Below are 27,370 nucleotides of genomic sequence, written 5' to 3' on the forward strand. Positions count from 1 at the left end.
CAGTGGCCATGATCTTAGTTTTTTTGCTGTTGAGTTTCAGACCATTTTTTGCACTCTCCTTTTTCACCCCCATTAAGAGGTTCTTTAATTCCTCCTCACTTTCTGCCATCAGAGTGGTATCATCTGCATATCTGAGGTTGTTGATATTTCTTCCGGCAATCTTCATTCTGGATTAGGGAGGACGTAAAGTTGTGTCCTAGCCCATGTGACGCTAAAGAGTCTACATGTCTTGATCCAATCAAGCAAATCCAACTGTAGGAAAACAGTACTTTCCCAACCATCCAAGCATCTATTAGTTACTTACCTCTAAAATCATACAATTACTCCTTCTATACTCATTTCTCTTCTAATCTGGTGAAAGTGAATATAACTGGGGAAGGTGAATATAATTCTCTTGGAAGCTGAAGTTGTTCAAGAAACTTCTATATTCAAACAAACACTTGTAGCATTCTCCAACATATTTTCTCTAACCATGATTCCCTATACACAAACATCCATAGGCTTACTGCACAAGACAAGTTTTATGGATGCAACAGCTTCTTCAAAAGAACAGATCTCTGTTGGGGTTTAGTATTCCTCTCTAGGCAAGGAGACCGAACATTCCTCTAGTCCACAAGATTTTCATGGTTTGACAACATGGCTCTGAATATGATTACATGCTCAGAGAATTGAGCTACATATTGTCTTTCTGGATGTGAAATGTGTATCAACAGAGAAGTGGGAAAAATGCAGTTATACAGGTATTTAGTTCTAAGTACTGAAGAAAATCTACTCATAAGATGGAGTGAAGGAAATCCTTAAAGTCAATATTAATAGCAGAGACCGACTGCAGTTACTTTCAGAAAGTTGGAGACTGTCTTGAAAGAGAAATTGCTGTCTGTGATGTGTACTCAGCCCACATCTATCTCTGGTAAACAAGACTTTACAGTGACACAACCCCACAAACCATGTTTAATCAGAGGTAACAATGGGAAAGATACAGTGTAGGCCTTGGGAAGCAATGCTCTCTTAAACTAATTCCATCTCTCTTATAAAATGTACTGTGTTCAGATTAAATCTCTCACATGTCAAGAAATAGTTATAGGCATCATCTCCCTTCTTTAAATCACAAATGGCAGCTAAAATAATTTGAAGAGCCATTTCTCTAGGTTTTAAATTTTCTTTCATTTCACATAATTAATATATTTTTTCTATATAATGATGAAAGTGGTAGCGGATATAATTAACAAATATTTTCCAAGCTGTAAAAGTTTCCATGTTAAGAGTCACTCAAAAAGCTTTCTAACAGATTGTGGAGTTCACATATCAGTAATGTTTGCCTCTTTGCCTATCAACTTTTCAGATTATATATATAAAAAAACACTGCAGCTAGTCAACACTATAACAAGTTACACAATTTTGTAAAAGAGCAATTTACTTAAGTATAAATATAAATGATGACGACTGCCATTCATTTACTGGAACATCATTTTTTTAAAAAAAATCAGCATAGTGGCTTTCTGCAATTATGGTTTAGTAACAGCTGATAAGAAGAATTTTCAAGCACTAGAGATGGAATGGAAAGGCTGGTTATCAAGAGATGGCAATTAAGACATGGGTAGGCACATCAATGTCTTTTGAAAAGATTCTGGATATATTCTCGAAGGCTTTCAGGGCCGGGATCTGATGGTTGATTTAGGTTTTTTTGGCTGTTTGGCCGTGTTCTGGAGGTTTTTCTTCCTAAAGTTTCACCAGTCTCTGTGGCTGGCATCTTCAGAGGACAGGAGTTAGAACTCTTGTGTTCTCTGTCTGTGTTCTAACTCCTGTCCTCTGAAGATGCCAGCCATAGAGACTGGCGAAACTTTAGGAAGAGAAACCTCCAGAATGCGTCCAAACAGCCCAAAAAGCCGACATCAACCCCTCTGGATATAGTTTAGAGAGGTTTTGGTTGCAGTGGGAAAACAGATTTCAATTCAAGGGCACTGATATTGGCTTATTCTAACAACTGAATTACAACTTCATATACAATCCACATGGCTATTAATGCATACATGCACACTTTTGTACACTGTGATCTACCTAGCAGGCTCAGACAAGAGTAAGGTAATGTAGAAGTGTGGGGAATAAGACTTCTGTAGACGTCTACTTACAGTAGGTATAATCAGAAGTTATTGAAAATCCAAAAGTTTGAGATCAAAAAAGACTGATGTGATAACCAGTGATGTTAAAGTGAGGCTTCGTGAAATCATGGGGCCGCCAACCCTTGATATTTCTTGGCTGTATTTTGAAACCTGAGCCTGGGTCAGACCAAAAATGTAGGCCAGTTGTAACTGAACCAAAGACATGCAATGAGAAATAAAGTTGTGAAGCAGAAATCAGAAACAAAATAGTGTTGGAGAAAGAAACAGGATTGTGAACATCATCATTTTAAAACTGTTTCAGATTTGCAACATAGCTAGTTAGTAAAACTATTGGTGCTTTTGTGCACTGCTACTTAATACAAGTATTGGTGATTTTAACACCCAGCTGTTGCACACGCCCTCCTGTCAGCTTCTGCAATGTCATACCTCATGAAGAAATTGTAAGGTCTTGAACTACTGCATGGACTTTTATACTTTTGTAGCCTAATAAAGGTATCAAGAAATATGGATTTTGGAATATTTGTCAATAGGTTTTGGCCCATAACTAAAGACATTTAATTCCTTTGAACACGTATTGAAATCTGATATTATTGCTACTAACAATAATAATTACATGTCATGAAATCAATTCTGACTTACATCATCCGTTTCCAAGATTTTCTAGATATACAGTACTCAGAAATCACTATCCCTTTTTGTAGCAGTGCTCTCAGACTGTGCACCTTGCCTAAGGCTATGCAGGCTGGCTCTTCTCCTGGAAAGCACAATGGAAAATCAAACTCCCAACCTTTGGCTCCACAGCTAGATACCCAACTCATTGAGCTATTCAGCCAGCTGATGTTGCTTATTTATTATTTTTTAAATTATGTGGTAAATGTTTATTAAATTATTGCTTTTTTAAAAAGCTGGAGTCCTCAAGATGGTTTTATAATGGAGTTAACCAAATATTTAGAAGATACGGCTATTAGCTGTGTAAATGTTAATGTTGATTATATGGTACCAATAGCGCATAGGCTAGGAATTGTGCTGCCACAGGGCTCTCAGTGGCCCTCCAAGTTTTTTTTTCCACAGTCCTTAGGCCCTCAGAGTCCCTGAAAAAATCTTTTTAAAATGGGGAATTGTGTCTTCAGACACTTTCTGGTAGTGTGCTTTTCCTGTTGAATGTTAGAGAGGCAGCTTATTTTGGCTCCAAATAGTGTTTTTTAAAAGTAGCCTCTACAACTATCAAAGTAACTAAAAGCCACAATTACACTGAGAAAGGACAGAGGTAACTCCTTATTAAGATGAATGTCGTTACTTATTTATTATTGATAAAAGGAACTAATTACAAGTAATAATGGTAATCAGTTACTTCCAAATAACCCCTCCCTCCCCCCCCCCAAAAAAAAACTCCTACGCAATCCCCAGAGACTCTGGAAATTCGTAGGTAACATCAATCAATTCAGTCTAAGATTCAGGATATTCTTCATAAAATCTAACTAATGATATTTAGGAAGTTCTCTCCACATCTCTTCCATCAACATTTGTGTGCTCACTGTTGTTGCCTTTTATTGTATTTTAATGATGTAAGCTGCCTTGGGTCCTTTTAAGGAGAAAAGTGACGTAAAAATGTTTAAAATAAATAAAAAATTGTAAAAAATATTTAGGTAGGATTCTCAACAATTTCCAAGAAAAGGAAAAACACAGTGTTGTGTATGTGATGATGATGATGATGGTTTAAAAATGAAGGCCATAGACGAATCCTCTAGATAAGACTGTTTGGAGAAAAGATTAACTCCCAGGCATCTACAGAAAAGCGTGTGTGTGTTTTCCTCGAAGGCAGAAGAAGCTGAAATCACTGTGTTCCTAGCCCATATGTTAGTCCACTGGAGGAATGAAGCAAAACTATAAGCTAACCCAGAAAGATTGTGGGGGCCGTGATTGAGACGTGCTGATCAAATTATTTTTCTCTCTTAAAGAGATCATCTATATTACTTTCCATAGCCACTCATATGTTCAGTAAAAGATTCACTCTTTAAAAATATTTAGTTCATTATCAATATAATGAAGATGCCTGGATAATATAGTCTGGTACTTCTCAAAAGCTTGTTGAAAGTCACAGAAAGTAGAGAGCCTACAGTCTTTTCTTTAACTATAATATCAATTAGGACTTTCTTTTCTATTGTAACATACTGTGCTATAGTCTTCATCTGTCTCAGAAAAAGCATTGTCAACACTACAAAATCAAGTGAATCCCAGAACTAACAGAGTTCTAATAATGTTCTAATAGAATTAGCTAATGTGATCAATTAATGCACAAATCAACACTATTTTAAAGGGTTTATTAAGTACAGTTTTGTAAAAACTCCTAAACAAAATAATACGTATCCCTTCACTGTGGTTCTGTGAACAAACAAATTCATTACTCACCTGTTTTCCGGTTGTTTGCTATTGCAAATAAGTAGCAAACTGTCTTCTGTTCATATATGCAGTGATGCCAGTATGTTGAGAAAAAGCAGAATTATCGGTATGCTGTGCCCAGAATTATTTATCCAACACTTGCCTTATGAACTGCTGGCCCTGGAGTGCAAAGGAAGACAGCGGCCTGCCACAATCAAGGTGATGGCATGGTGATCTCCATTACTTTCTCCCTCTCTCAGGTTCCAAGTTCTGGACTGGAGCAGAGGGTGAGTAACTACCCTTGAGAATATGTTGTAGGCAGCACCCAGGATCATAAAGTAAGCCAATTATAGGTTGTTTAAACACACACACAAATGTAATCTTAATTAATCATAAATACAAAAGAATACAAATCTAGAGTAAGTCTAAATCTTTAAAAAACAGGCACCCATTTGTAGCTTGAATTTTATGAGCAACATCTTTTAGTTCTTGCAGCCTGGCAATGAAAATGAGGAAAATGTTTCATGCATTCCTATGTACTTTGAACTCCCAGCACACAAATGCCCAGCGCAGAGTACAGTCCGTTCTAGTAATTCATAATAAAGAGCTTAGCTCAGATCCTTTTCTTATATAAACTGGCATCACTCCATTGACTTCAGCTGAAGTTGTGCTGATTGACACCAGCTGAGGATCTGTGTTTAGACCACATAAAGCAATTTAAATAAAGAAGTTAAACGACACTGAGAAGGTAGCCTAACATTACCTATAAGATGCTCTGTTAAACGAAAAGTAAAATCAAAAGCTATCTGCTAGTTCTAATAATAAAAATATCATAATTTTTCTGCACTTTGCATCTACATTGTTAAGTATCTCTACACCAACTGCAGCTTTTCACTCCCTCAGATATTTTAATTAAATAGTCTAAGTCCAGAACAATTTTATAAAAAATCAAATACCATCTTATTTGGCACAAGAATTGAACAGAATAAGAAAACCAGCAGAAAATTCTGGTTAGAAAGATCAACATATATCTACAATGCCAAGTATACAGACTCCTACACTTAGACTTTATGTGCAAAATAAAGAACAGGCAGGAATAAAAGTCCCATGACATATTGGTTATACTGGCAATGCATTAGGTAGCCAATTCAAAAACAAAAACAATAAAAGCCTCAAGTATCACTAATTACAGCATGAAGCAGGTTTCCATCAGTCTGCCTGAGACTGCCTAAGAAGAGATGGCAACTTAAATAACTTGTTATCAGACAAGCTATTCTGCAACAGTTTAATCAACAGCACACTTTTAAGACATAAGATTCCTATAAATCTAACAGCATGTTTGCTGTTCACAAGGCCACAAAACAACCCAAAGAAACAAAGCATTTTGTGAAAAATAAAAATGCATTTACGTAGAGCAGCTGCTGCAGTTGACAAAAGCAACACCATCAAATGAAACGGACAGAAAAAATTAAGAGCCAGTGATCATCCTGACTACTGAGAGTATAAAATGCTAACCACAATTTAATTTTTATTCAACAAAGGGAAAATATATTTTTGGTCTGGAAACACCAGTGCTCAATTCCTATTGGTCAGTTACCTTGGCATAAGGGTAATAATGTAAACTGCAGCAGTGAATTGCTGCTACTTAAAAGATGCTTCTGATGCCTTTCATCATGGACCAGTCCTGTGAATTGGCAGGCAGCAACTTCTTAACCACCAGCAATTCACCACTGCAATTTATGCCATTGTACTTATGCTGATGTAACTAACCAGTAGACTCTAGCCAATAGTACGGTATATTTGCCCCAGAGAGAAAATATTACTTAGGAAGCTATTTGATTCATTAAATTCTATGAGTGAGCACCCCTTCCCACACAACATGGAGGGTGACTCACAGGAAGCAGTGAGACTAAGAGGGCATTTCTCTCTCTTTCCTAGCTGAAGCACATGGAATGAAGCAGACATTGATAGTTAAAATACATCTCTTTTGCCTTTCAGTTTCTCCTCTTCCAGTCCCAAAAATCTACCTGGGGGGATTTCTAAGTGATCTCTAGAACTAGAATTCTAAAAGTCCCGTGTCTAAATGATACATAAGCTTTTGCAAGTGATAGTTTACCTCATCACCGAATTAGCTGTGTATAGATAGCTAGACAGGGAAATGCAAATTAGTAGAGGAGGAACAAAAATGTTTTAGTGAATTAATTATAAAAGGGATGCAAATCTTTTCAGATTCTGCTAGCTAAAGTACAAAACATCCAAAAACATGGAATCATAGGACAGATAATTTTTTTTCTATCAAGAGAATCACCCATAATCTATACTATTTTAGGAAATAGTTTAATTTGTTAAAGACTTCTAGCTTTAACCCTATTTGTTTTTAGTTTTTCTTGTATTTAAATTTAGCAAATACAGATATTCAGTCCGAAAATATGTGGGTCTAGTAAGCCTGAAATCCCTTCCTCACCCATTTCTTCATCTTCACATCTTTAATAACTGGTTGAAACCCATTCATTTTCTGACATGAAGTAAAACAATACTCTTAGAATTGTAGAACTAGAAGGGACCGTATAGATTATCAAGTCCAGGCCTTCTCAAGGAAGCACAGTGGGGAATCGAACTCTCAGCCTCTAACTCCACAGCCAGATACCTAAATTGCTGAGCTTTCCAGTGGTTCTTATGAAAATATGGCCATTTCAAATTCACATATTTAAAATATGGAGATCTATGTCTCAAGTTTTATACTGCTGATATGTTCTAACAATTTACTTATTCTGTATATCATATATATATATATATATATTTATCTTTGAATTTCCAGTCCTATGACTGGATAATAAAACTCAATTCAAAATATTTGAAATTACAGACATTACATCTTTATAATCTACATTATCCTGTTTCTTTTCTTGCTGAATTAACATTATTTCACCTCATTTGCATGCTCTCTTTCATTTTCTTTTGTATGGGTGAGACACAGCATAATCTTATCATATAAATCCCACTATATTCAGCAGGTCTTAGTCCCTAGTAATTTTTGTAGGATTTCAACTTTCTGTTGTAAAGGAAGCACCACACTATGTTTCTATCTTTTCTAAAAACAAATAAATGGAGATACTGACATCATGTATTTACTGATACTCCTGTTATGTATTTTCTATATATTTATGCATATCTTAACTTTATTAACTTTATTATTATGCCCATAGGTCAGCCATGTTAGATATGCAAGACTTAAATACAATAACTAAGCATATAATATTTACAACCATAGGCCTAGTCTTCAAGCAAACTGAAATTCCGATTAAAGTTCTGTGGAAGTTCCTAATCTAGTTGCTGCAGTGATTTAGTCATCTCTTTTCTTATAGTATGAGCCACATGTCACTTAAGGAATCAGAGACGAGAAAAGAAATGTAACATTTGTCAGGTCCACTTGGATATTTTTTTAAATTGGGAAAATAAGCAGACTGTGTAAATTCATATAAAATGCTCAATACAATAAGACATGTTCCAGTTTCCACCAGATCCATGGGGCAAAAAAGTTAGTCGTAAGGGATATATGCACATCTTCCCTCTAAAAAGGCTGAAGCTCTCCAGTGTCTTACAAATTCTAAATTGTAAAGATAATCTGCAGGGGTAAAGATCTTGCTGTGATTCCCAGCCACTGAGTAACGTGGGACTCATGCTGTTGAGTTTGAGGGCTATCTCATAAATCCCAAATGTAATAGGGCTGGAGGGGATGATCTAAAGAACAACAATTTCTCAGCTCCTCTTCTTGCCCAGCCTGAGAAATGGTTATCTCTGAAAATCAGAGATGCTAACCTGGTAGGATTAAGATTTAATTTCAGATAAGGATTGATTATTTGAAGTCAACCACTTGTTTCAAGCCAAACCATTCCAGTTTCCAATCTGAGTAGAGCATTAGAGACAGTGTGGTACACCAAAAACAGTTTGCAGGAATTCAGACTGTAGTGCCTCAAGGGGGTGGAGGTATTTATGTATGCATAAGCCTGAACCATACAGACAATGGATCAGTACTTTGCCTAAGACTTTTAGTTGAGATTATATATAGGAACTTCCTTTTGAGAAGAAAAATGTCAAGGTGTCAGTGGTAGTTCTTTGAGTATTTTCAGTGACATGGGTGATAATGAGCTCTCCAGAGCCCAGTTGTTTGAAAAACTATACCTAAATATATATAGGTCTTGCTTGACTTTTTTGATATCACGCTGACCACTTGTGCTTGTCAAATTTGGTGAAATCCAGAATGTTTGTCTTTTGGTAGTTTATTACAAGGTGCTTTTCAGAGCAGTATTCTGTAAAAGGCCAAAGAACTCTCGTAAACTTTGCTTTAGTAAAGGATAACATTACTGTATCATCTGCATACAGTAGAGCAGGGATTGGTCTATTTAGGAGTTTGAGCGAGTAAAAATCAGGGTTTGTTAAGGCTTGAGCTATAGAATTGATATAAAATAAATAAATAATAGAGAGCTAGAATATATCCCTGTTTCATACTCCTCCTGATGGGTACCCTGTGAGATAAATATCCTGTGAGTTGAACCTTACTCTAAGATGTTTTTTGTGTGTGTGTAGCGTAGGAATTAGTGCAAGTAGTCTCTGGTCTACAGAGGAAGCTTTAAGTATGGCCCATAACCTGCCCCAGAGGATGTTGTCAAATGCTGACTTGAAGTTAACAAAAGCAGCACAAAATGCCCATGAGGTCTAGAGGTACACTTCTCTACCAAGTGCTATATTATTTTTCTGTGGATTATTTATGCATATCTTTCCACAGAAATTGCAAATGACAAGCAAAATGAATGAACATGTTAAAAACTATTTGTTCCTATATGTTCTGAAGAAAATCTCATGACGATATACAGCATTGCTTACAGTCACAAGGTCTTTCACTTTAACTTACTTCTTTATTTACATCCTCACCTCCATTTCTACTACCATGAAACACAGGGTAAAATATCATCTGTAACTTCTGTATGCCCTTATATGCATTGAAAATAAGTAGCCTAAACCTTTTACACAAAGAGAGTAACAGCCTTAGGAGTAGAGCGTGCTCTAAGCATGGAAAGTGTCCATATGATTCATAACACTGATGGTGTGGCACTGTGAACAACAAGAACTCCCACACATAGAAGCTCCTCTGTTCAGATTATCAAATGAAGAAAACAGCCAGAAGTATGAAAGAAGAGTGGCTGAAACTAGCACGCTGCCCTCCACATACATTTCAGCTATTCATTTTTGCAATGCCTAAATATGGTTATTATGCTGTTGTTATTTGAGTCATATCCATATGGCATATATTCTATCACTATTATTATAATATATTCTGCTACTATTATTATATTATATGAATGAGTTTACCATACTAGAGTGGGAAAATGTGGCATTCTAAACATCCTAAGTTTGGGTCTTAGTGTCAGAAATTCACATTTTTTCAGTCAATAAGGAATTATAATGCCACCCCAGAAATATTCCCAGACTTTGCCTGTTTTTTCCAGCTGGAGTGTCCGAATGGCTGATTCATATTTCCATTATATCACAATTATGCTTTTGTCTGGTATCCTTGTGTCTCTTCCAGTCATTTGCAGATGGGCCAAAAGCCACAGAACAAACTGTACTTCATATTAGTTCCAGCCATCACCATTTTATGAAATAGGTCCCACTTACCACAAGGCACAGCAAGTTTCCCACAAACTTTTAATTTTCGAGGCTCTTCATGATCTTGCTACTTGTTTATTCTGAACACTGCAAAAAGATGTCTCTTTTTGCCCCTCTCAATCCAAATAACTTAAACACTGATGGTTTCTAAATATATTATACATGTGAAGAAGACATTGAACTTACAACACACAGCTAAATAGAAATGGCTCAACAGTAGTCAGAAAGCTTCTCAGAGAAGGAAAAGTTGTGCTTACTGGCATAGGAAGCATGTTATAGTGCTCCTGGGAACTACTGTAGTGATACTATAGTTTTCCAATTGACACTGTCAGTTTTAATGAACCCAGTTTAGCACAGATAGAGCAAAATAATACAGAAAATTAAGAACAGTTTATCAGAAAGCCAGTTTTTAAAAGTAAGGACAGTACAGAAAAATCAGAATCTTTTTACACTTAAGGCCCATTCCACACATTATAATTAGATTAACTTACATGTGCATGGAAGCTTGAGTATGACAGTGTTACATTAGTGCAAAAATGATCTGCAGAAGCCACTTTGGCTAGAAAAGTGCACCTATCTGGGATTTGCCAATGGGATGATATTATGACTATCTAATGGCTCTCTATGAATATTCCAATGGAGCTCAATTATCTAGAGCAGTGCCCATCATTGGTCATACTTCTTTAAGTGGTTTATTATCACATTAACGAATTAGTGTACTAAAGAAAAATTATTGGGGCAAAGAGTGTCAATGATATATCATAAACTGGAAGGGAGATACAGAGACCTGCCAATGGGGATAACAAGATAAAAGTGAAGCAAATGGAGAGAAATATCCATGTTTTTACATCTCTACAGTATGCCAATGCACAAAGAAATGCTGCACTAAGTATTCTCAGCACAGGAAGAAAAATATTAATTAATGGGTGTGACAGCCTCCTCTCACGTCACAAAGGAGCTGCCACGTCACTCTCACACCCTCACTTTATTCACCCTGCCACCAACCATTCCCTCATAAAACTCTTCAGACAAAAGTATGATTTTTAAAATAATAACTTATGTTTATTGAAAATAACAAAAGGAATGGTAAATCACTATAATAATTAAAATAAAAGGCAATCAGTATAATAAAGTACTCACACACATACTCTCTCTCAGACCTTCACTCTCTCTCTCTATATATATAGCACAGTACTACACAACATGTACAAGCCCTAACTCCCTAAGTCCCTAACCAGACCCTACCAAGTCCCTATCTCAAACCCTATCTGACTCACACCTCATTCACTCCCCCTTAAATACCTTAGCTCCACCCTCTTAAGTCCCACCTCCCGTCACGCTACTGGTAGATGACATACAGCCACAGCTATGACGGGCAGATGATGTCACCGCTACCGTAACAATGGGCATTACTGAAACCTGGTAGGATGAGACTCATTACTAGAATGCAGTAATTGAAAGGTCTAGCTTGTTCAAAGGAAAACATGATAAAGGAAAACAAGAAGAGTTGCACTGTATGTGAAGGAGGCATACATCTGTGAAGAGATCCATGATTTGGAGCATGACATGCCGTTTGGAGCATGACATGCCGCGGGATAGCATTTTGGTAAAAGAGAGAGAGAGAGGGAATCAGTGACATAATGGTGGAGGCTCTGCTAGATAGCTCCTAAATCCTTCTAGATCATTATTATAAAAAAAATTAGAGACATGGTTATTATGGGAGTAGAAAACTTCTTGTTGTAAGACCAATTTTGTGGAATTTCTAAGATCTACTTTCTCAGTTGCCTTGTTGACAGTTTTTTTTGGAAGAGGCAACAAAAGGACCAGCTGTTCTAGGTCTGGACTTAACTAACTGATCAACAATGTATAAATAGGGGGATTGAAGTGGAAGTGACCACTTGGACTTCGATATACTGGGAATAGGGAAAGCTGATATTAGTATAACAAGCACTTTGGGTTTTAGGAAAGCTGATTTCATTAAGTGTAAGGAAATGCTGGGTCATATTCTGCGGTCATTCATCCAATGGCACTTCCAAAGTGGTGTGATAAGCCAACAAGGCACAGTCATTCGTGGCAGGTGGATCTCTGCAGATGGATCTCTGCAGGGAGTGCCCATATGTGTTCACATTCACATTTCAGGAAGACGTTTTCCACAGTGAATTTTGGGATACTGTACTGCACTTTCTAAACTAAAATTAAGGGCGAAGAATTTATAACAGCTGTGAATCCTGGAGAAAGACCAGAGAATGCCAGACTAAAATGTGGAAGGAAAGAACTACCCATCTCTTGAAATTGTCAAAAACCTCATTCACAGGGAGAACTGGGTTACTTGGATATAACCTAATAGGCTACAGAGTGCAGGTGGAAGAACCGAGGTGCACCTAACAAAATGGGTCTTTCACACTGACCCAGTTGTTTGCAAGTGCGGAGAAGTAGAGGCATTGCCACGGCTATGTCAGTATAGTAACTCTCAACATGAACTATGGAAGATTTTATGTTAGCTGCCCCAAATAATCTTCATGTTGGCCGTTACAAGGCAAAAAGTATCTGACATGCTTGATTGAAAACAAATACAGTATCTAAAAATCCTCTTCAGGGGGCTGCTCAGACCTGCTCCAGACAAAAAGTAATTTTCAGTGGTTTATTTGAAAAAGGAATACAATTCTGAAAGTATGTTGGGAATAGAATAAAGTATTTCTGGACAAAACGAGCACATTAACAGTCTAAGCTATTGTATGAATTCTTTTGGTACCTTTTGATACAATTCAGAGTTGACAGAAGGACTCTTGCCATTTATGGAAGGAACAAAGTTCATGCTGTATCCTTCACACTGAAAGATGGGGATGAGGTATTGATTGATTGATTGATTGATTGATTGATTGATTGATTGATTGATTGATTGATTGATTGATTGATTGATTGATTTAATGTATATACCACCCATCTAGAATGTGTCTACTCTGGGCGGTTTACATAAAACATGAAAAAATAAACTAAAGGTAAAATCTGAATTAATCACAGGCCAATATTGTCCGCCACCAAACTCAGTTTCTTTCTAATGGGCTTAATGAGTGGTTCCTCAAGAAGAGACCCATTTATTATTTCAGTAGCCCATTAAGTTATCACCAGCCTGGCAGTGGCAAGGAAGGCCTGCTGGTATAGCCATGTCTTCAGGTTGGTCTTGAAGGCCCTCAGTGGGGGAGGCAGGTGGATCTCTGCAGGTAAGTTATTCCAGAGGTGAGGGGCCACTGCCGAAAAGGCCCGATTTTTAGTTTTATCTCTTCGGACCTCTCTTGGCGTTGGGCCCATCAGCTGCCTGACCTGACTGGAACAGATGATACAGGAAGAACTAGGCGGAAGTAGGCGTTCTGCCAGGTATCGAGGGCCTAAACCATTTAGGGCTTTATATGTATTCGGGGTGGCTAGGAGTGACTCTGCAGTTAAAATTAGTATGCCAACTGTGCCTGTCTCTTGAGAGGTCTGATCTGATCCCAATAAAACATGCCCTAGTTATATCTCAGTGTAATTACTATAATGCACTTTACATGGGGCTGCCTTTTTGAAAGTGTTTGGAAACTCTAAAGGTTCCAAAGTACCACAGCCAGATTGCTAACTGGGACTTTTGCCAGGAACATATAACTCTCCTGTTACAACAGCTCACTGGCTGCCAATCCGTTTCCAGGCACAATTCAAGGTGCTGGTTTTAACCTATAAAACCCTAAATGGCTTCAGTCCAAGCTATCTAAAACAGTGGTCCCCAACCTTGGGCCTCCAGATGTTCTTGGACTACAACTCCCAGAAACCTTCACCACCACCTCTGCTGGCCAGGATTTCTGGGAGTTGAAGTCCAAGAACATCTGGAGGCCCAAAGTTGGGGACCACTGATCTAAAAGACTTCATTTCCCTCTATGAGCCTGCCTGGGTGTTAAGATCATCGGCAAAGGTGTCTCTCAGTTCAACCACCCTCGTAGATGAACTTGGTGGGGAACACGGGGGGGGCATCTCTGTTGCTGCTCCCAGACTCTGGAACACACTTCCATGGGAAGCTAAGGCTATCTCTCTGCTAGCAGGTGAAGACCTTTCTCTTTAGGCAGTTTTTCTTTTCACTAGATTTCTGAAATGGGTTTTTCAAATTGGATTGCTGTGCTCTGTTGTTTTAAATATGTTTTAGTATTGGTTTTATTTACCATTTTTAATATATTTGTTTAATTAAAAAAATATTTTTATACTTACTATTTTTAGCCTTTAAATATTGTCTTTTAAATGATGTAAGCCGCTCTGGGTCCTTTTTAAGCAAAGGCAGGATAAAAATATCGTTTGTAAATAAGTAAGTAAGTAAGTAAGTAAGTAAGTAAGTAAGTAAGTAAGTAAGTAAGTAAGTAAGTAAGTAAGTAAGTAAGTAAATAAATAAATAAATAAATAAATAAATAAATTTCTTGTCTTAGAGGAGGTTTATTAATAAAATAATAGAGAACTTCCTGGTAAATTATTTTTTTGTCCCAGCAAAAAAAATAAGAAATAAAAAAATAGAATTATTAGACCTAAAAGACATTGCTGGATAGCTACTGAAGGTGATTCTTGAGAGAGAGCTACATGGAAAGACAATATTTTTATTTGCTCAGGAGATTTCCCCCATAAAATATATCTATAGTTAGTTAAACACTATAAAGGAATCAGACAGTAGAGCAGACACTGTCCTCAGGTAACCTCATACAGCTGCAGTCAGGGAAAATTTGCTGTCTCTTCTCAGACTTACACTTTGAAGTGCTTAGTTCTCTCACATTCTTCCCCTTAGGAATGACAGTAATGTGAAGCAGTCCTTTCCTTTCTGTATGATTGGAGGAGGAAATGTTAATGCAGCACAATGCTTTATCAGTGGTGCTGAAGATGGCTTTTCTTTTAAACATATATATCATTTTGTAAGGTACCTAATCTGAAGTCTCTGTTCTTTCCTTCCTTTTTTTTTAAAGAGGTGCATTAGCACTTGTTAAATGCGTTCTGACATTTGCTTATATTTTTATGCAAATGGTTGCAAAGCAGATTTGAAAAATGTATACTTATTTCCCCACCAGGCACTGTATGTTTACATTTGCGTAGAAAATTGATACCTAAGAACAATGATTTTTCAGTGTTTCCCCTTTAGGGAACAGTTTCCATACCGGCCTACTTGTTAAAGAATTGAATGGTATCTGCCAAGAATGCCTGCAAATTCCAGAACACTCGGGGAGATGTTTTCAGGGACAGACTCAAGGTATATACAACGCTTTAAACATGTAGCTAAGACCTGTACTTTTTCCTACTCAGAAGTAAGTGAATCCCCAGTCCTAATTGGGAACCTAATGTGAATGATATGGTTTCAACACATTGTTGAATGTCATGTTCTTGATTTGCAACAGTAGTGATATGCCTGCAATTAGCTAAGGAAAAAAATCCTTTAAAGCAGATCAGGATATTTCATTTATAGACAGATATGTTTGTATGGGGTGTGTGTGAGAGAGAGAGGGAGGGAGGGAGGGAGGGAGAGAAATCTGTAATGAGCCTATCTATAGCTTGGGGGAAGCCTTCTACCCCTACCATAGGGCCCCATTTAATTACTAATAAAATGATAATTAATACATAAGAGCAAATTAATTAAGAAACATAACAAGTAGGCTTATCCCATCTCTATGATACAGTATTTATATTTACCATAACTAAAATGCTCTTATTCTGCTGAAAAAGATGGCAACTCATTTCTTTTCTGTGAATTCCCACTGAATTCAACTTCTGAAGAGACTTTGGAATCCAGAAAAGAAAATGGCCACTATGATACCCAAGAAGACCTAACAGTGCAATTCATCCTCACACCTATGAAGTTTGCAGTTTGCAAAATAAGACTAGGAGAAGGAACCTCGGATGTAGGACTTGAACATACCTCTAACAATTGTTTTACATTTACAGTAGGAATGCACAACTCTGCTCTAAAAGTGACTTTTACATTTTAATTACATTTCCAAAATTACCACATCATTAATCAAGTGCAATAAAGCATTTTACTGCAATTTTAATCAATGTTTGCTTTTAAATCAACACCATTAATCCTCCATTTTTCTCTATGAGCTCATTCACATACTCTAAATGTTCCTGTCCAAAAGGGGGAACTGGGGTACATTTTGAGATCCATTATCTCCATCTGTTTTTTAAAAGAACTAGGATCATGATAGGTGCTGTACAACCAAGAACTTCCCTGACATCAGCTGCAATATCAGCCATGGGAGTGTTGTCTAAAATGAGACAAAGGAGAAATAAAATTTCCTAAATGTTTCATCCTTATTGATGCAAGCTGTCAAAACTAGCTGAGATACCTTGATGAGTCCAATGCCATTTGTCACCTCCCAGTAAGAGTGAGACATGTTCATGTAAAACTGCTATTTTTTCTCATCAAGGTTGCCATAATTTATACAAACTAATTTAAACAAACTTTTTACTTTGAGAAGAAATACACACACACACCTCTGAAGAAACACAAGACTGGTTGTATGTTTGAAAAAAGAGGCAAACACCTCCTCTCTGATGACCATGCAACAAAACAGTAACCAGGAGTATTTTGTGAAGTTTGCATTAAAGAATAGTTTTTGAAAAGGTTCTTTTCTTGTTGAGAGCACCACAACATACCTCGCCCTCTTGTGGGGTAAAGAGAATAGATCTGAGACTCTTTGTCCTTGTATGTAGGCATAAAGGATGAGAAAATATGTATTTGTTACATCCTTACTCATGTGCCTGGGCAAGACATGCAAGGGTTTACATACCAACTTTCACCTACAACACAGCTCTTTCTCTCTTTCACTGCACTTTCCCCCTATTCCCCTTTCGTGTTTTTCCACCAAATGTTTACATAACACACATCCCTCTCAAAGCCATCCCATGCTCTTCTGCTTCTGTTCCTCACAAATCTTTCTAAAAATCCACTCTCAGTTCTTGCCCTGCTTGCTTGTTTGCTAGCCTGATCTATATGGCTTTTCCCCCCTATACCCATTTGAGGTTTTCATTTTTGCAGTAATTCACATGCTATAGTTACCTTAAGTACCAATAGATCATGTAGTATGCAGTGCAAATGTCTGTCTGCTTTAAGTTGAAAAAGCTAGTGGCTATTTCTCTGACTCCAAGAAAGAAAGAACAGCACTGTTCCAGTGAAACTGGCATATTCCCATTTTGATGGGTTAAGATTTTTTTGACAAAAAGATAAGATATTCATTCAATATAGAATTATTTCAATTGCTTGCAATATTCTTCAGATTTATTTATTTATTTTAAAGATGGAAGAGCTTTGATTAATTATTGTTCAACTTTATTCTAAGAACAACAAAGCAGATTGATAGAGCACAGAATGATGAGCAAGTCAGTAAAATTATTTCCATAACAATGTACAGACTAAGAGTACAGCCATATGAAAGGCCATGAAATAATTGAGAAGGAAAAATAAACACCTATATATATAATAGGGCTATCTGAATTTGGACCAAACATTTCCTTGCCCTCCTAGGATTTGTATAGTAAGCAGACAGTAATGATGTTCAATATGATATTACACCCCAAGATATTTAATATATTTGTGACTATCCTAGTGATCTAAGCAACTCTCTTTTCATCACCTGAAATGTGAGACATTAAAAGAATATTCTAACTACTTTCCCACTAGTATATTGGACAGAGCCAGTTAAGGCTGGCAGCAAAACCCCACTGAATTCTGTGGACCTACTTTTGAGCTAATATGGGCAGGGCTGACCTATCAGACATAAAAAGAAGAAAACAATTTGATGAAACAGCAAGAGATATATACGATAGGACTAGTTCTCATCCATATGTGTTTATCAAATGCAAAATGTCTACAAAATATCCCACAGATGGTCTCTGTCTCCAGTCAGAATCCAACACATTGTTTCTAATAATGAGGCAGTATGTTGAAGAATCTGTGCAAAGACGGCTCTTTTTCCATATGTTGTGATGGTTCCCATTTTGGAAAGAGGCTAATAGGTCAATATTCATTAGCGTAGGTAGCAAAATTCTATTCGTGTTGTTTAGTTATTTCTTCAGGGCTTTTTACGTGAGAGATCTCCATGTAACACAGTATAAATAGCTTGCATCTTCTCTTATTAGTAGCTAAAGAAAAAAGTTGTTTTTCTATATGATAACTTAGAGAGCATTCTTGGGATTTAAAAATGATTTCAACACAGTCTTTCATGTTGGAAGAGAACTGAAATTGATAAAGATACAGGTGTTTTTTTTTAATTCAACCATTTTCAGTATCATTTAGAACTAAGGGACAATACAAATATATGCAATATTCACTGATGTTCAATAGAAAGTGACATTTCTATGTCATAATAGCTTCTGCAACTCTCCATTTTGGATATATTAAAATATCCATTGTAAAATACCTTCCTATTCTTAAGTTTGGGTTTAATTTTTGGACACTGGTTTTTTTATTAATAATTACAAAATTCAAAGTGAAAGAGCTTGATATTTAGGCACTAGAATGGAATAAGCTGTACCTGCCATAGATAAATCAAATAAAAAAGACAAGTAATATTATTTCACAAGAACATTCTATATTATTATTGATCTGGCTTGATTATGTGTTGCTCTATAGTAATATGCTATTTTCCATTCTTTTGATAAGCAGTCTCATGAATTCTTGCATCTGCTCAAACCTTTGGCCTTTTAATTCTGTTCCAGTACTCACAGCTGTAACAATATGACTGAAGGTCAATGCTGGTTTCAAGAAGAATAAGAAACCACTGTGAATTTCCCCCCATTTCTTCTCTAAACCAGAAGGGAGAAACTTCTCAAGACTCCAGATTTTTGCCACTGGTTGATATTTATTCTTCAAAATATGATCCACCTGTCAGTGATAACATAATACTTGGAAGATACTAACAAAAATAATCAGCCTAAAGAAAGCCTTGGTGTTTTATTCTTGGGGTTTACTCAGCTCAACTATCTAAAATATATTCCATGTATTAGCTAACATATTATTATTAATAATAATAATACTAATTACACTGTACCCTTAATTAATCAGCTATTAAATTTTATACCATTAAAGGTTGTCTCATACACAAGTCATTTTGTTAAATCTGACATTCAAATCCATCTTTGCAATACGCTCTCCTCTGGAGTTGGGCCATGAAATAAAATGCTATGAAAAACAAAATAAACCAAAACCCTGCTGTGGAAGCAGGACAAATCTAGTTTTCACATCCCCTGCACAGATAGAAACAAGACAGAAGTAAAAGGCACCAAATGGAGCTCAAAGCTTCAGTATGATATCAGCCTCAAGATTCTGGCAGAATCTGCAACCTAAGATATCAGTCCCTCCAAGTTGGATAGTCTCACATATTCTGCCTGCCCAAAATTTTTCTTTCTTTCTTTCTTTCTTTCTTTCTTTCTTTCTTTCTTTCTTTCTTTCTTTCTTTCTTTCTTTCTTTCTTTCTTTCTTTCTTTCTTATTCATTTTAAGTCTTGAGGAAAGAGAATATTAGAGATAGGAGACATGAAAAAAGATCTTCTTATGTAATTATTTATCCAATATAATTATTGTCCAAGACAAAATAAGGCTCCTGTCTACTACCATCAAAAACACACACCAAAAATTTAATGAGGTGCTGTTTTTCCTGGTTGATGCTGGCACTAGTACAGAGATTCTTCAACCAACTGGGTCAGCACATATGATACAGTTTTACTAAAGTAACTGCACCACATAAGGCTTGGCTAAGCAAAAGCAAACATGGGGGGTCAAATTCATCAAAGGATTGATACACATTTTGCCAGTTTTTGCTTCTCTGACCCTGGCATATTTCTTTTTGTAATAGGCAGATTCTTTGTAACCATCATAAACTATTGTTTGTATGTGTTCAATGTGTCTTGGATAAACAAAGAGAGTGGGAGAAATCCAATTAGGAAGTGGTACAACTTTCACTTTTAACAAAAAAAATGAGTTGAAAGTTAGCATAGTATCAATCTTTCAAAGTTATCCATGGGAAGCAAAGAAAGTATAGATATGTTGGTTAAACATTTGTCCCAGCTCAATTGAAGTCAGAATTATTAGGAGCCTAATGGTGCACTGGTTAAACTGCAGGGCTGCAGTGAAGACTCCACTCATGATCTGAGTTCAATCCTGGACTCATGAAGCTCACTTGAGGTTGACTCAACCTTCCATCCTTCCAAGGTTGGTAAACTGAATACTCAGCTGACAGGGGAGAACAACGTGTAGCCTGCATAATTAAATTCTAAACTGCCCAGATAGTGTTTTAAGCATTAATGGGCGGTAAATAAACAGCACATTTTGCTTTGCTTTTAAACATATAAAAGAACAAGGTTTGTAGAGGAGGAATCAGCATGTGTTTTGCAAATAAAACGGTTTCATCTCTTTTAGTTATAGACAGAGACGACTGGGTAGACATTATTTCTAGCACCTACAAAGGTTTTAATCAGGTTGTGTAAGGAAGAATCTGACATCAATTTAGTGATCATGGCAATAAGAGAACAGAATTCTTATAGATTGCTAACCATTTCAATAAGACACATAGAGTATGAATAAACTGATTATATGGAGGTGTGTGCTTAAAATATTATATGCTGTGAAGTATTATCTAAGGAGTTAGCAATGGGTAAAAGATGTCGCCTATATTGTTGATTGTGAGCTGCACAAATGCCTAGTTGGCCCCTGCAAAAACAGAACAACAGTTCTGGACTAGATGGACCTTTGGTCGGATCTAGCAGGACCCTACTTACGTGCTGACTAGAATAAAATATGAATACTGTACATTATTTTGGAGCAAAAGATTTGGAAATTACGAAATCACTTTAGTTGCCATGATCTGCTTCTAGAGAGGAATGTAGCCATGTTAAGTCATTTTGACCTCCTTGAAGTACCTACTTTTACACATACAGACAATATCACCTTCTTTTGAGGTGTCTGAAACAATCATAAGTTGCAGCATTTCACTCTAAAAAAGGAAATGGTTCTACTGTTGTCTGTCATGTACTACTGTCACTTCTGACTTATGGCATCATTCATAGGACTTTCAAGGTATGTGAAATAGTCAAGGAATAGTTTACCATTGCCATCTCCTGGTGAACTTCCATGGCTAAGCAGGGTTTTGAACCCAGATCTCTAGTGTTCTAGCCCAACACTTTATCCACTACATTACATTCACCAAATATTACTTCTTATGGGGTTATTTTCAGGTCATTATAATCCTATATTAAGCTGTCCCATCACTATCTCATTATTAAAGATGTAGGATGGGATAAATTGCAAAATAGAATACTATTAGAGAATAAAACAAGGAGAGGAACATTAAAAGTTACGCTTAATTTGCAAAGCGCACAAGAAAACACAGTATTATCAAGAACTAAGGGGAAAAAAGCAGAAAGTAACAAGAAAGGATTATCATAAAGTTCCTATGTCCATTTATGTTAAAGAGAATGAACAGGTGTTGCTTTGATGTAAGCCACTCAGGGTCGTGGCTTATATCAAAGATGGACAGAATGGACAGAGAGAGAGACAGACAAACGGACAACAAACAAATGGCCAGTCATAGATTAGAGAAAGATAGCAGAGTCATAAAAGACTCAGAAATAAAATCACCAAGTTTTTTAAATATCCAGAATAAGATTAACAAAAATTGGGTTAAAGCTACCTAGGGCAAATAATTCATTTTCATGGAGTATGTAGAATCTTGTACATGAGGTATGATTCTATAGCATTACACTGCAGTAATCCCAACGAAATTTGTTAAAATGATAAAGTCCCTGAAGTCAATATAGAAGTCATGCTGTACAATCTTATCATAGTTAGTTTTAAAATAAGCTCCCTGCTTTCATTAGTTCCTGCCTCTAAAATCTGTCATTAAAAAAGACAAATAAATGGGCTCTAGATCAAATAAAGCCTGAACTTTCATTAAAAGCTGAAATAACTAAACCGAGGCTCTCATACTTTGGACATATCGTGATAAAATAAGACTCAGTGGTAAAGAAAATAACACTAGGAAGAGTGGGACGCAGCTTGAAAAGCAGAAGACCAAATGTAGGATGGAGTGACTCTCAGTTTGCAAGACCTGAGCAGGCTGTTAATGACAAGTTTTTGGAGGTTATCAATTTACAGAGTCTAAGTTTGAAGTGACTTGACAGCACTTCAGAACACAAGGGGCAGAAAGAATTGTTATAGATAACCCCTCATTAGTGCTGAAACATAATTTAAATAGCTTTTTTTAAAAAAAAATCTGACTTTAAAGGAAATCCTTGTTTTAAGTCCTAAAGAAATATCACAAAACACAGAAAGCTAATTTGAAAAACACCAAGAGTTAAGAAAAGTTCCTGTAGTGATACTCACAAGCTATTGGCCCTTAAGAATTGTCCACTTCTAATGACAGCAATCCATTGTGTCTATTTTGTTCTGAGACCAAAGGGCATCCATATTGACATCCATATTGTTCTAACTATTTAATTATTTTGAAACTTGTTTGATCTCCAGTTGCAGCAGGTTTATAAATAAATAAAATAACTTATTCCCCACTCCACCCCACCACCAGGCACCATTATTGATGGAGGCTGATATTTTAAAAATCATGTTACGATGATATCTAAAGAACCTGAGAAAATAAGAATATCCTAGATTGGCACAAAAATATATTAGAATGGGCATCATTTTATGAATAATGGGAGGCCAAGGGGGAGGCCCCTAATAATTTTTTTATTACTTTGCGTATATGTACAACTACATTTAAACTAACAAAACAAGAGAGACAGGTATCCTAAACAAACAGATGAAAGTAAAAAAGCTAGAAGGGATTATTGAGGGTGGAAACAATTCAGTTGTGGTTACTTGCAAAGTTTGTGCTATTTTTGTCTTCGTTCCCGAGTGTAAAATGCTATATACATGTAACAAGTGTAAACTTCTGGCACTGTTAGAAGAGAAAGTCAGAAACCTGAAGCAGCGTGTAGCCACACTCAAGGCTATATGGGAAGATGAAGCCTCCACATATATATTACATTTTTATTTTTGATCTTCCTTATAATGGTAGGGTAAGGTAAGGGGCAGCTGGGATGGGGTACCCTTGGAGGGGGTGTATTACATTACAAATACATTACAAATACATTACAAATAAATATTTTTCATAGTAATTCTATACATTCTTTTCTAGAAATAGTTCCACATATCATAAAGAAATATAGACAGTGAGCGAGAGAAAAAAAATCAAATTCAGACAGATATATTTGTTATTCTAATTATTGATTATATAGCTGATAGTCTTTATCCATAATTTATTCTGTCTCTTCTGCAGCCACACAGAAAACTATGTATCAATTCATTATTCTATCTATACTGTAACCATGTATATAATTGTGACCAAATTTTCAGATGGTCTTTTTTTCTTTTTTTTTCATCTAGTCAGTCTGAAAGTATGTTCATTTCTGCAGTTTCAAGTGTTTTATCTATTATTTCATCTATTTGGGATGTTCTAGGTTCCTTCCAGTGTTCTGCAAAAACTATTCTTACTGCTATTATAATCTGAATAGTTAAATATGATTTTTCAGAGTCTAGTATATTTATTTTATTTTATTTATTTATTTATTTTATTTAACTTATATGCCGCCCACACTACCCGAAGGTCTCTGGCAGGATATTTAATAGAAATAATTCTGGTACCATCGGTATTGAAGTTTCTAATATCTCTTGTAGCATCTGATTAACTTAACTCCAGTATTTTTAGGCATCTTTGCACATCCACCACATGTGATAAAAATTAAAAAAAAACACAAGGAAGGAAGATGAAGTCTTCCATTGATAGGACTCGTGAGCAGCAGCAGCTGTCAGAGGGCGCACTGCTGATGGAAGAAAAAGAAAACATTGCAGTGGAGGAAAATGCTGTAGAGGCTACAAACATAGTGAAGGAACCACCATGTAAAAGAATCACAGTTAGGAGCAAAAGAAGGAGAGGACACTCTTTCCCGGTGGAACTACAAAACCGCTTTCAGTTGCTTGAAGAAGAGTCTGTCGGACAGCATGCAAAGGATATCCCAGAGGAGGACATGAGTATGGCTGAAGCGCAGCAGAATACAGTCACTGTACCCATACCCTACAAAAAGAAGAAGAGGAGAATAGCTGTAGTAGGGGACTCCCTACTACATGGAATTGAGACCAAAATATGCTGGGTGGATACATCGACTCACCACATATGCTGTCCCCCTGGAGGACAGATGAGGGATGTGATGGAAGGATTGCCATCACTCATAAAATCTACATATACATATGCTTTTCTTCTTGTCCATGTGGGAATAAACAACACAGCCAAGAGGAGCTATTCAGAAATCACGTATGACCTTGAAGCTCTCGGAAGGAAACTCAAGGACTTTGGGGCCCAGATAGTTTTTTTCATACATCCTACCGGTGTTCGGAATCAAAAGAGAAAAGAAGATCCTTTCAGTGAATGACTGGCTACGAAGATGATCTCGACAAGAGGGATTTGGTTTTTGGGACCATGGGCTAAGCTTCCTGCAAGAAGGACTGCTAGCAAGAGATGGCTTGCATCTAACAAGGACTGGGAAGAACGTGTTTAGCCACAGAATGAATAACTTCCATCAAGAGGGCTTTAAAATAAATTGGAAGGGGGAGTGACATGTAAGCACAAAGTTAAGGGTAAATAAACCCTTACACACAATAAGAGGAATGGACCAAACTGATCATTATTAAACAATAATAAAATTAACAATAATGACGATTGATGGTTAGGCATCCTTCAGTCTCGAGAGACTATGGTAACATGCTCTGTATGGAGGACTTGGAACAGCGTCTAGTGCCACACTGAAGACAAATACAATCTGTCCCCTGGCCCACTCCCTGAATTTGCTGGTTTCGGGACAGCCTCTTTGCCTCGGCCTGCTGAACAAGTTTCTCTTCAAAATGTGAGGGGCCATGATGCACCGCTTGCCTCCAGGCTCAACGCTCAGATGTCAAGGTTTCCCATCTGTTGTGCTCCCTTCCTAAGGCCTTCAGATCCTGCTTGCAGATATCCTTGTATCACACCTACGGTCTCCCTCTGGGGCGATTTCCACTAATCTTGCACTAATTTTGCACTAATTCTCCATACAGGAGATCTTTTGGAATCCGACCATCAGCCATTCTCACAACATGCCTGAGCCAATGTAGATGCTACTGTCTCAGTAATGTATACATGCTAAACATTCCAGCTCATTTTAGGACTACTCTATTTGGAACTTTGTCCTGCCAGGTGATACCAAAAATGTGTTGGAGACAATGCATATGGAATGTGTTCAGCTTACTCTACTGCCGTGCACAAAGAGTCCAGGACTTATTACAGTAAAGGAGTGTACTCAGGACAAAGGCTCTATAGACCTGGATCTTTGTATATGTCGCCAGCTTCTTATTAAGCCATACTCTCTTTGTAAGTCTAGAGAACATGGTAGCTGCTTTGCCAATGCATTTATCCAGCTCGACATCTAGGGAGAGAGTGTTAGAGATTGTTGAGCCAAGGTACACAAAATCATGAACAACCTCCAATTCTTGTGTGGAGATGGTAATAGAGAGAAATGAATCCATGCCCTGGCCCATGACTTGTGTTTTCTTCAGGCTGATTGTTAATCCAAAGTCTTGGCAGGCCTTGCTAAAATGATTCATAAGTTGTTGGAGCTCTTCAGAATGGGCAACAACAGCTGCATCATCAGCGAAGAGGAAGTCCCGCATGCATTTTGGCTGAACTTTGGTCTTCGCTTTCAATCTAGAGAGACTAAAGAGCTTTCCATGTAATCTAGTCCGGAGATAGACATGTTCTGCTGCAGTTCCAAAGGCATGCTTCAGCACAGCAGCAAAAAAGATCTCAAACAGGGTCGGCCCGAAGACACAGCCGTGTTTCACTCCGCTTTGGATGTCAGAGGGATCTGATGTTGAGCCATCAAAAATTATAGTGCCCTTCATTTCCTCATGATGATGTTAAGGAGTCAAGGTGGTGCAGAGGACAAAATGTCTCTCACTGTCTCAGGGAAAATATCATGTCAGTGGTGCATCTATAAGCTCAAAATCCACACTGTGATTCTGGATAGACACTGTCTGCAAGCACCTGGAGTCTCTTCAGCACAACACGGGCAAGCAGCTTACCTACAATGCTGAGAAGAGAGATGCACAGTAGTTATTGCAGTCGCCTGTCTCCTCTGTTCTTATACAATGTGACAATGTTTGCATCCTTCATGTCCTGTGGTACTCCACCTTCCCTCCAGCAAAGACAAAAGATTTCATACAGCTCAGCGGTGATGATCTCTTTACAGCACTGCAGCACTTTAGCAGGGATGTTATCCTTCCCATGTGCCTTGCCGGAGGTGAGGGAATCCAAGGCCGCTTTTATTTCTGCTAAAGTTGGTTTGCTGTCCAACTCTGCCAAGACAGGCAGGCGCTCAATGTTATTTAATGCCTCTTCAGTTACTACATTCTCTCTGGAATATAACTCAGAGTAGTGCTGCACCCAGCGTTCCATCTGCTGTGCTCATATTATTATTATTATTATTATTATTATTATTATTATTATTATTATTATTATTATTATTATTATTATTATTATTATTATTATTATTATTATTATTATTATTATTATTGTCCTATTGTATTATTGTACTGTATTGTGTATATTATATAGATAATACACATTATGCTATCTCTCTCTCTGTAGCATAATAACCTACCAACCAGCATTTTAATTAATTAATTTTAATGTTTTAAGAAATATTTTAATATATGCTATTTTATACTGTCTCTTAAAATGTTTTTAATGTTTTTAAGTTTTAATGTTGTACGCCGCCCAGAAGCCACTGGCAATGGTGCGGCTAAATAAATAAATAAATAAATAAATAAATAAATAAATAAATAAATAAATAGTTTTCATCTGTAATGATGGGAGTAATGATCAGTAATGATCAACTTTTATAAGTTTTTTTCTCTAACTTTTGGTCTGCAGCTGTGCCCAGAAGATCAATTTTTTGAAAATGTTATATGAGGGTGCAAGCTAGATGGTACGGTTATTTTATTTCTTTACATGTGTCCCTTGTTATATCTGTACACTTTTTCAGTAAGGATGCATCAAATGCAGAGACATTTTTTGTCCTCAAGGAAAAATAAGTACCCTGAAACACTGAGAAACTCCACTAAAAATG

At 36.9% G+C, this 27,370-nt stretch overlaps 1 protein-coding gene and 1 long non-coding RNA gene across 11 annotated transcripts in view; one reads left to right on the forward strand and one right to left on the reverse strand.

The window, feature by feature from the left end:
• The window catches only part of ZBTB20 (zinc finger and BTB domain containing 20), a 675,920-nt gene that overhangs the window by 380,857 nt on the left and 267,693 nt on the right, over window positions 1-27,370 (reverse strand). The window lies entirely within an intron of this gene.
• LOC144588024 (uncharacterized) overlaps window positions 1-27,370 on the forward strand; it is a 62,019-nt gene continuing 34,649 nt past the window's right edge. The window contains exon 1 of the long non-coding RNA XR_013543328.1: window positions 1-27,370. This exon is cut by the window's right edge and continues 5,088 nt beyond it. This is a non-coding gene — a long non-coding RNA (uncharacterized LOC144588024).

The sequence above is a fragment of the Pogona vitticeps genome, chromosome 3, assembly GCF_051106095.1.
Source record: "Pogona vitticeps strain Pit_001003342236 chromosome 3, PviZW2.1, whole genome shotgun sequence".
In the NCBI taxonomy this organism is placed as follows: domain Eukaryota; kingdom Metazoa; phylum Chordata; class Lepidosauria; order Squamata; family Agamidae; genus Pogona; species Pogona vitticeps.